At 47.5% G+C, this 11117-nt stretch overlaps 1 long non-coding RNA gene across 2 annotated transcripts in view; it reads right to left on the bottom strand.

Annotated features, from left to right (window-relative positions):
- Nucleotides 1-212: 212 nt before the first annotated feature.
- The window catches only part of LOC106032656 (uncharacterized), a 64668-nt gene continuing 53763 nt past the window's right edge, over nucleotides 213-11117 (bottom strand). Inside the window, exons 4-5 of one of the 2 annotated variants that reach the window (XR_010834968.1) lie at nucleotides 7034-7127; nucleotides 213-5705 (exon numbers count right to left, since the gene is read on the bottom strand). This is a non-coding gene — a long non-coding RNA (uncharacterized lncRNA). The remainder of the gene's footprint in view (nucleotides 5706-7033; nucleotides 7128-11117) is intronic. The other variant, XR_010834969.1, reaches the window with a different exon arrangement.

Genomic DNA, 11117 nt, shown 5'->3' with positions numbered 1-11117 from the left:
TTATAAATAATACGAAATTCTACTGGCAGTGCACTTAACGTGTGCACCAAGCATGGGACAATGGAGGGCACTTGAGACCCAGGTCACAGAAAGTGTTCCACGTGCAGCATTTCACATGAGCAGATCAAATAGTGCTTTAGGGAAAACTTATAAATATTAATCCCGCACCTGTTTCAATTACTTGCAACTAGCAGGAGCAGCCGTGCCCGGTGTGCGTGGTGACACAGAAAGGAAGCAGTTCATGACAAGTCTCCCAAGTTTACTTTCATGCTCTTCTGTAGAATTGCGGGGGCTTCTTTTTTAATTGGCACTCTGAGGTGAAATCAAAGGAAATCTAATCCTGGGCTGAAGGAGGTAAAGCTGCACAGACGGGCACCACATCCTCGCCAAGAGAAAGAGAAGGGTTCAGCAGGTACCGAGCTTGAAAAAGGGATCTCATGAAGGCGAGCAGGTTTGAAGCCCATCCTATGCCTGTATCTAGAAGTGCCTTTGGCTACCTGAATTATTCACAACTGCTCAGCACATTGCCTTGCAAGAAAATGCAGTAGATACTAGATTTTGTTTAGTGCCAATATAGAATTTATTGCTCCCTCTGTACCCCACGAGACACTGCTTTGTTACTGGTCAGAGCATCCGCGCTCAGAGGCTGTCCAGTTTAAAGCTCTTTATACGCGCTCCTCTTCTGTAACAGATTGCATTATTGGGTAAAGGGCAATCCATTTGGTTCTGCCCACCTGAAAATTTACAACGCTTGAAAGCAAGCTGCTGTATTTCACCTGCTCCTGAAGCCTTGCTTCATCCACGGCGTCCAGGTGGAATTCAGCCTCAGCACGGGGAAGGGGCTGTGGACCCCGAGCCCCCCTCACCTCCTGCCCCGTGCTCCCAGGAGGTGCGGCCGCTGCCTCTCGCCCAGGGCAGCGCTCCCCGACGGAGCTCAGCCACTCGTCTGGCTCAGCTGGTGACACAGCGCAGGAGTGTAAAACAGCAGGGGGAGAAACAGAGAATAGCCACAAAACACTTTTCATCAAATCAGCTCAAGGTGCTTTTATAGCCGTTACTCATGCCATGAGGTACTGCTGCGATACAGTGATTAACACATCCACCCATAAAATATTATGCCTTTGCTTTTTAAGTCACCTCCAAGTACTTCAGTGCAGAAAACATTTTTACAATGTCACTGTACTGCACAGGGAGCATCACCCCGAGCATCGCGCCGTGTAATCCACGAGCGCCTGCCCCTCGCTGGCTCCTGCTGCACGGCAAGGGGCGGCAGCAGCCGCTGGCACAGGGAGAGCAGCAGCACGAGTGACTTGCCAAGGTGACGGAGGCACACTGAGCACAATGGAAACTCGCTCCCAGAGCCCAGCTCCTAGCTGGACCCTGTTTCATCTTGAAGGTGCTGGAGCTCTGTAAGGAGGCACCAGGGCAAGCGCTTCAGAATAACCCCAGTCTGTGTGGGAGGAAAGAAAACACCGGAGGAAACCACGTACTGACCCTCAGCAACAGATTAATTTTGATGCGTGCCTGTAAACTGATAGGTAATCTAATGATATTCAGAAAAGATCTCCTCCTGACCCTGTAGTGAAAGCACTGGAAAAACCCCGACTAGCAGAGATGTTACTTCTCCTGCCTCTATCTTCACACCACGAGACTGGCTGTTCGGCTGCGTTGCCAATTAAATTTTCTGGAACGGAGACACAGGAATAAATGTGTGCAAGGATAATGCCTCCTATGGCTATTAAAAGATTAGAATCGCTTCTGATGCACACAGCATGGGGAAAGACAAACCTTCCTCCGCAGCCCTAAAGGGAGCCAGCGAAGGAGCCCCGGACACTTCTGCGCTGCGCCTGCTGGGCTCCAGCAAGCTCCGCGCGCCGCTGGGAAGGGGCAAACGCAGCGGGAGGGATGGGGCCCCCTGGCACGACGAGGCAGGGCGGCTTTGCTTTGCGAGCAGGTCTGACAGCCCAGTGGGCAAAGCAAGAAAGCTGCTAGATGGCTGCAGAGAGACCAGGGAGCAAGGACAGGGAGGACAGTAAGGCAGTTTTGGACGCGGCTTATCCTAAGGTGAGGGTTTCTGGATGATAAGCTGACATTAGTTGATATTCTGCGTGATCCCTGCTTATTCCCTCACCTATTTCTCTATCCCTCTTTTTCAGCCGAGGCCCACATGCACCAAGGTAAACATTAGCACTGTGGTTTGGGTACCTCTGAAATTCAGTCTGTTATGTGAATGTCTTGGGACCGACATCCAGATGTTCTCATTCTGATCTCCCCCTTTTTGTTTCTTCCCTCCTGTTTCAGCCAAATGGACTCCTGCTATTTCTTGAAGCTGTATTCAGTTTCTGATGCATTTTCCATGAACAAAGGGGAACTTTTTTTTTTTTTTTTTCTTCCATCAGCAATTTTCTACAGTAAATAAGAAAAGGAAATGGAAAACCTTGTAGAAAGTCCCAGACTGCTGAGGCTTTTAAAATGGGCTCAGAGCTCAGGCAGAAGGCAGGTTAAACACAAATAGATGTGTTGAGCCAGTGCAGACGATGACATTTCAGACCCACCATAAGGAAGAGGAATTAATTGAATAAAAGGACTAGCAACAACAAAAACCTGAGCCTGGACCACAAGGAAGAGAAGAGGCAGGATGTGACAGCACTGACAAAATTCAAGAGAATTAAGTGCAGCCATGGAATAGACTTCTTTTGCACGAGCACTGTGATCTCGTTTTAATGTGACTGCAAGATATCGCAGATTGAGTCATTTCCTTATCCCGACCGTAAGTGAGGTACTTCAGGGAAACCATGTTTCTGCTGCTGCCCGGCCTACAAATACAGGGCATCAGCCACTCCAAAGAAGCTTCAGTAGGAAAGAGGATGGGGTGCGGGCAGGACGTGCTGGAGCAACAGGCAAACCAGGTAATATTCCTGGTGTCCCCTGAAATATGTCCCAGTCCTCAGAATAACGCTTAAAAATGTATCACTTGGAAATGTGCCCCTCATTTAACAAAAATAAATAACTAAAGTCAAAGAACAGGTTGCTGTTGACAGAAAGCAGCACTTGCCAAATATAACGACGCCTTTTCACGCAGCATTAGTGCTCCAGAATGGTTCATCTTTGCTCAATGGTCCCGTTACGCTACAAACACGTAAGATGCATTGCAGCATTTTCTCCACCAGGAAACCTACACATAATATTGCAGTCATCAGAACGGAGATTCAAATCCCTTTGTCATTTCTTCCCTCTCATTTGCCTACAAGAGATGCGAGTTAGAGCCAGAAAAAGAACGGGAGGAGCAGCAGCAGATCCTCTGGTGCCGCGGGCGTGCCCTTGCTCAGCGCAGCCGGAGCAGCTCCGCTGCTGAGCAGCTGGCTCCGCCGCAATGGTTCATTTGCGTGTGATTACCAACTGTGCATCTCCATGTATATCCTCAGCCCCAAATATTTAGATTTCTTGGGGGCTGGAAGCGGTCTCAGAGTACTCTGTTTTTACATGTTCTCTTTCTACTTAATTATATTACTCATGAATAAGCAAAAGGAGGGTTTTACTCCTGCCTAAAACCAGGCAGGTAAGCAAATGTTCCTTATCAGGCACAGAGACAACCTTTCCGTAACGTCTTATCTGGTGCTGGAATATCTGGAGCACGCTTAAATGGCTGCTGAATGGGGTAGTCCGAGAGTACGATGTATAGCTAGCTGCCTTTTTCTGTACGTTTATCACTTCCCTGAGTCAGTCAGGGAAGGAATAGCTTCCCAGAGACAAATATGCTGAGATCTGAACTTAAAAGGTGTGATTTCGACTTGTGTGTCATTCTGAAAGCCTTCCCATCAATCCATGACTTCATCTCGGATTCTCAGCATCACTAACTTGTCCTGAAGCTGCTATTGATTTACGGCTCAATCTCGGAGCAGTTTGAAGAGTGTCTCCCCAGCATACAGCCTACTTATTTGAAGGAGAAATTGAATCTGATTGGAAAACTTCTTTTAATTTGCAAAACCAGAAAAGGTTAAAAGGGGCAGGAAAAAAAAAAACAACCTCCTCAAACCTCCGATTGATAATTTTTGACAGAGCAATAGAACAAGTGGTTCCCGTACTGATTTAAGAAAGACACACAGCTCTCTTCAGCTCTTGCCTCACTACGACGTGCTGAAAGGTCTGCCAAAGCCTTCCTGGTGCTGCGTGGTGCTGTCTAGCTTAGCACATTCCTAGAGCAGGTACTGATGGGCGAGATTACAGCCTGCTCGTGACCTGCTGCAAGGTTTGCTTCCGTATGTTTACGGTGCGTGGTGCCAGATGAGTTGGTGCTGACCTTTGAGCTACGTTACCTTGGACATTTCAGAATGCTTTACAGACATGAACAGAGTCCAACCCAGCGCCGCCTCCCTTTTCTCTCTCCCATGTACGATGCAGGCAGCGGCACACCACCTTCCCTCACCCAGCGGGGGAGGCTCCAGGCCCGGCTGCAGACCTGCAGCGCCGTGACCCCGAGGCCAGCATTAAGTGGTCAGCCCCAAACCAGGGCTCTGCACCTTTCCCAGCAGCTCCAAACCGGGATCCCATTGCTTGCCATCTGTCACCACTACTGCACTGCCGTGTGCTCGTATTTTCTGTAAGGACCACGCAGGGTTTCAGAAGGAGCGCCACTGTTACCAGGTGAAGTACCACTGCTACCAAACTACAGGAACGAACCAGCTCCAAAAGGAATTAACGCAGTTCTCATCTGAAGTGTGCAGAGACACCTTACCGTGTCATTTTCCACTAAATACACAATGTTTCTTTTTGCTGAATGTGTTTTCCATTTACCCAAGTCTGTACATTTGCTTTCTTTGTTGTTGCATTATGTCTGTAATGAATTTTCATTTTGTACATTGTAGAGAAATCTCTCAGTCATCACACAAATGCTGGCTCTTGTTTCTTCATCTAATAATTCAAAAGCAGAGACTGTAATTTTCAAGTAGAGACAAAAATGATGGTTTTGAAGCTTGTGTTCTGTGCAGAATAATTCAAAGTACATCACATTTCTTCCACTGCAAGATCTTTGATCACTGGTTTCTTCTTTGTGTTAGCAAGCTGTTACCAGCAACGCTGATATTCAGGTTTCTGGGTGAGTGCTGCAAACCCAGACGGGAAATATCTGGAGCTGCTTTTCTTTGGCATTTTCCACTACCGGCTGCTTCCCGAGGAGAAGGACGTCCTTCGTGCACAGCTTTGGCTTGAAGTGGTGTTTGTGTTCTGCCTCAGCATGGGCACCGGCCCCCCGCCGGCTGTGGGAAGAGCAGAGGACTGGTAGATGAGGGGCCGATGTGCGGCAATAGAAGGTGCAATATTCATTTAAGAAATGCAGAAGTAGGGACGGAGCTGGCAGGCAGCGAGCAGTTCTATCTCCTACTGTGCTGCATATTGTGATGGCTCGCTGTTCTGGAGTTAAAATTGCTGTTTTGGATATTGTTAGCCTCCATAGTTCAAGATAGGACTAATTATGAGTAACAGGCTGTACTGTTCTTTTATCACAGGTTTTTGATTAACATGAGATATTGTATTTGGTTATTTCCTGTGCCAAGTTATCCTTTCAACTACTGAAGCTTACATCTCTGGTTGTTCTTCTTGTAGGAGAACAGAAAGAAAAGGATAAGAACTAAACTTCAGCTCTCTTCTGGCTCCTGCCCGATCGCCTTCCTGGCATCACACGAGTCTCGCTCTACCTGCAGCGGGAGCTGAAAACAGTTAACCAGCGCTTGGGTTTTGATTCCAGCTTATCACCTCCTAGTGCAAGCCCAAAGCAGGGCTCTGACCTTCAGGACGTGGAACTGAATGCTAAGGCAAGACACGTGCGAGGCTGAACAAGTAACGTGCAAATGGACTGCAGCCTGGGAGAGGCAATGCCAGCGCACCTCAGGCGAGAGGGGACTGCAAGAGGATTAACACCCTACAACGAGGGCTTCTGCAAAACGCTGTGCGTGAGCCTGTGCTGCCCCAGCAGCAGCGCAGGCAGGGACACCGCGGGGACGTTGCCCCTGGGGACCCTGTGCAGGGCCGCGTGGCATCGAGCTGCTGCAGGCTGCACCGCTGCCCCCAGCCCCTGCCCAGCCCCAGCCCCGCGCAGCCGGGCCGTGGGAGCAGCCCCCGCAGCTGCTGCGGCTCCAGGACTGGAAGGAGGTTAGATCAGATCGGGTGGACCAGATTTCTGGTCACCCGAAAAACAACAACAACCCTCCCTTCTCCCTCGCAGCCCTCCCACACGCACATCTGCCATGCCTGAACTGGAAAATTAAATCGCTTCTCCGCTCAGCTGGCAGATTCAGCCGATAATTCAAGAGAACAACAGCGTTTTGAAGCGAGTTAACCACTTCAGTGGGGTGGTTGAAGGCAGGAGCTGGGAGCAGAGGGGGCTTGCACAGCCATGGACATGTGCTGCCCCTCTGCCAAGCAGGAGAGGCACGGGGTTGGCGAGGCAGTGGGGCAGCCAGGCTGCAGGAACGAAGTAGCAAAGGCCACGAGGAATATGCCCTGGTGCGGGGAAAAGTCCCCAGGCACAGCGTTGCTGGGCCAGAAGTGGGAAGAGTGGGGAAGGGCCAGGCAGATCTCTCCCCTTTCAGTATTTGCAGTTTCCCAACTCAAAAAAAAAAAAAAAGCTTAACTTTTTTTTTTTTGGTAGTGTATTTTGTGACAATGGATTAAATATATTGCAGGGAAACTACAAATACTAACCATAATTAATTTTTCTCAACCCTTACTCAATGCTTTCTCTGCTACTGAGAGCTGTAGGACCGCGGAGCTGCCTGTAACTCGCACCCAGCTGCCATCGGAGGCACGTGCACTGCCCGGCTCGTTTGAGATGAAATGCCTCCTGCCACACGCTAGATGATCGTTTTATCTTTCCGGAGCTGCACCTAAATGCAAGCGCCTGTGTCACTTCTTGGTTGAACTGGCATTTAGGTGCACCCCCAGAAAGATAACACTCCCAGGCTGCAGTTAAAGTTCTCTCTATTTAAGGAATTAACTAGTTTTGTTGACCTCCTCCCTGCATTGTATTTCCACTTACCTTGTGCTTCATTAATCTTGCATGAAGCTATCTAGCCGCCAGTGGCTGGTGCTCAGGCTGCCAGGAACCAATCTGACAACAGATTGGAAACACCCTGTGAAAAAATAAGCAGCTTTTACTGGAGTTATGAAAATACCTGTGTCATGTAAGGCGGTGCCATCAGCAGGGAGGCAGCTGAGGTCCTAATGGTGAGATTACGACAGACAGAGACAGAGGTAAGGCATGGCCTGGTGACAGCGCTGGGGCTGGCTGGAAGGAAAAATGGGTGGGCACAGAACCACGACACTACCGAAGCTTTTATTAGTCTGCATTTCCTTTAGTCTCAATCGTGAATCTCAATCTAGAGAGCATAAAGCATTTATGGAGTGTCACACCTGGTCTCCAGCACTGCGGTGAAGCGCGGTGCCCTGCGAGCACCCCTGCACTGTGCGGGCAGTGCGGGGACAGCGCCAGCCCCAGCGCTTTGTCCTCACCTCTCACCTCCGTGGCAAAGCATTTCAGTGCCGGGCAACGTCAGCTCTGTAAGCTGTGACCACGGCGATGAAGGTTTAGCTGCGACAAGCCTCCCTCATCTATGAATTTTTCTGGAAAAATGTTTTCTGGTGTGAAGCGAAAGAAAATTTCAGAAATTGTTGCTCACTTCTGGTTTAAAAAAGTTCTAAGGATGAACTCGATAAAAATTTCAATGCGATAACACCTAAATGAGATGCTCTCATTGGAAAATCAAACACGTAATGCTGAATATTGTTTCAGGAATTTTTTTAGAATTTAAATTTTTCTGAGTGAGAAAAAAGTTGACATCTCAAAAACGTACTCCCCATCTCTCCCACCCACATCCCAGTGTTGCTTCCAGGAATCTCTACACGTTTATTTTTAGCTATCCATTTTCACATATGATTCAAGTCCAAAGCAGTCAAGCTCGCTGTTTTTAACAAAACATGTTTAGCATTCAGCGCTGAACTGGAGGGCACAGAACAGCAGGCATCTAAACAGCTCACGCTGCAAAGCTTTCCAGCAGAAGGTGGCTTGCCCAGAGCCAGCCTCATTGCGTTTTCAGAAGTTTAGACCAGGTATTACTCCCTCAAAGACATCAGCTAGGAGAAATGGCTTGAGAACAAGACTACAACAATCCTTGGGGGGGGGGAGCCTGACTCATGTAAAGTCAAAGGAAACCCCCAATTCTGGTAATTTTAACATGCCTGGGATCTTGGTCTTCACTTTACTATGAGACAGTTAATTTCAGCAGGTAGATGTGAGTTAAAAAATAAATAAATAAAAAAGGATGTCTTTTTTAAGCCCTCTCTTAAATTAATCTATATGCTGCAACAAGCACAGGGGAGCCTGCTCGCGAGTATACTTGCACCCAACAGAACACAACAGAGCATCAGCAATCACAGCAAGAACAAATTGGCGCAGACTTAACATCGCTAACAGGAATGCAAACATGCAGACCAGAGGCAAATAACACCAGGAATGCAGAACGAAAACTAGTCCAACCCCGTTTCTGTTGGACCAGGGGGCTGATTTCACACTGACTGCCATGCCAGCAGGACTCTGCCTTCTGAGTAGTTTCTCAAACTGACCATCAATGGATGTACAGAACAAAATCCTGTCCCATTTCAGGAGTACTCATAAAGTCTTGAAGGATAAAAACCAAATTAAGATAAGCACACAGAGACTGATGGCTGAGTGACTGAGGTATCCGATCTTTGTTCTAATTATAGTGAGGAACAACCCCAAAGTACCTCATGCTGCATCTGTTAACTTGGGTCATTTATTTAAAACACCCAGTCAGGGGCATTTCTTTTCATTTAGCATTAATCAAGGCACACAGCACATTCTGTGTGGCACACCACACTACATATTCACAATACTCCTAAATGCTTGCAAATCAGTAAGCTCCGAGTCTCTTATTCACACTTAAGGAGATACCAGCAAAAATCAGAGTACCTGGGAGACCAGCCAGGACATAGGGATTTTCCAGAAGGGCACCAGTGTTGAACGCTACCCCTGGACAAAGCACTTTTTGCAAAGCAGCCCTTCCCCAGGAGCACAGCAGCCAGACCCTGGGAGGATCCCCAGCTTTGTGACCACAGCTGAACCCAAGTGAGCTACTGCCATCAGTGCACAAAGATACACTGGCTACATTGCTAAGAAATGCTACGGGAGGCATTCACATACTCCTGTCTCCACATCCCTTGGAGAGCTACATCTCTCAGGGCTCTTCCAGGGGAATCAGGCATTCCTCAAGCTACTTCTGGCTCCATATTTTTAGCTTAAAATCTATTATAAGCTTTTTTTTTTTCTTTTTTTTTTTCCAGAAATGATTCAAGTAAGTCTTTATGCAAGAATCAAGTCTGCCCCGCCAATATATATAAGGGTGTTCGTGATATTTCTCCCCCTCAGAGCAGGTGGCATTGCTGCGAAGCACGCATCCGAGGCCACCCTTGCAGTGCTGCTGCCAACCGCTGCAGCCACGGGTGCCATGGCATGCCAGGGCATCGCCGAGCCGGCCGTGGGAGTGGACGAGGGTTGATTCGCTGCACGCCACGCAGCAGAGGCACGACAACCCAGTGCATTATTCAGCAGAGCCCGTGATGGCTTTCTGTTTAATCTATGTGAAAATTGGATTTATGGTATAGGAGTAAGAGCTATCTGAACATGGCCCATAAAGCTGGAAGAATCATATTTTTCTCTTCAGCAAGCAACTTTTAACAGCTCTGCTGGGTGCTTATTTGCAGTCACAAGGCAAAAATTTTGTCTCTGCTGTTTATGACCCTTTTACTCATTTCTGTGACAGGGGGTGGTGGTTTGGAGTACAGTGCCAGTGATGCTCTAGTTACTGGGTGTTATTTGCTCCAGGGACTCTTTTGATATGCAGTCTTCTGCTGTACTAATGTTCCCATTAGTCTTGACTGCCTCTGCAGGGGGTGGTAAAGACTTCTGTAACAAAATGCCTAGAAAAATCCGTCTTGAGCCCTTGATATTTTCTTTGCAATATTTTCCTCATCTTTGACAAGATATGAGTTGGACTTTGAAGCCATTTCCAGTTCTGTTGCTGGCATTACTTCATATTTCTACTGGGTAGCTGGATGGTTCTTATGGGGCTGCAAGGAGCCAGCAAACAATTCTCCTTTCTGTGTTCCTCGTATGGTCCTGATCTCTTGAGTAAAGCTTCTTGTTATTGAAAGCATACTGCCTAAGCCCACAAGGCATTAAAATGCAGGCATCAACTGCTACAAGGTATTGCTCAAAGCTGCTGCCAGGAAAAATGAACAAAAATATACATGTGGAAAATCGTATACGTAAAACAACCCAGTGAGAAAATGGCTGGAGACCAAAGCTGTTTAACAGACAAAGAGAAGTGGAAGGTAAAATTAATCCCCCTCTCCTACAAAAAATATAGTTATTGGCCTAAAATATTCAAAGTCCAGCTCTTTATTTAGAGCATGGTAGTGTGGTGGGTTTAGGGGGCTGAGCTGAGACAAAGGGAGGTTTTCTGGTGGAATTTAATAAAATTCCTGTTCACGGCTGGACTGAAAATAATCAGAAGATATTTCTTTCTCCAGAAAACTATGTAGGAATTGAAACAAAAAAAAAAAAAGAAAGATGCTTGGGGTTCTTCTCCCACCTCTGCTACCTGGAGTAAGCAGCCCTCTGCATGAAGACTTTATAGCCCTGTGATAACATTTACTTTATAAGTATGTCATAATTGCTGTAATTTTCATTGTGATTAACCACAGAAAGCGTATTTTAAAATAGCTAATAAGGAAAGAAAAGTTAAATGAACTTTTTTTACTACGAAGATTACTGTGAAACCTGGGAGAATTCAGAGCTTATTCAGAAACGCTGCGACACGTCTGCTGCCTTGCTGCTGAGGAAACGGCTCTGCCTCCCGCAGCAGTAGGCACGCCGGGGGAGAGTCACGCCAGGCTTGGACCTGACCTTTTCAGGAGCAGCGTGGAGCTCCAGTCCTGGGCAACGACTCAGGCACGTTTCTGTAACGTGCAATTCACTGAGCCAGACACCAATTTGTGCCATTATACGCAGTTCCTTTGGTTCAAAGACAACTAACATTAGTTCC

Source organism: Anser cygnoides, chromosome 14, assembly GCF_040182565.1.
Source record: "Anser cygnoides isolate HZ-2024a breed goose chromosome 14, Taihu_goose_T2T_genome, whole genome shotgun sequence".
Lineage (NCBI taxonomy): Eukaryota > Metazoa > Chordata > Aves > Anseriformes > Anatidae > Anser > Anser cygnoides.
The sequence above is the reverse complement of the archived record's forward strand: the minus strand, read 5'-3'. Positions and strand labels throughout refer to the sequence as shown.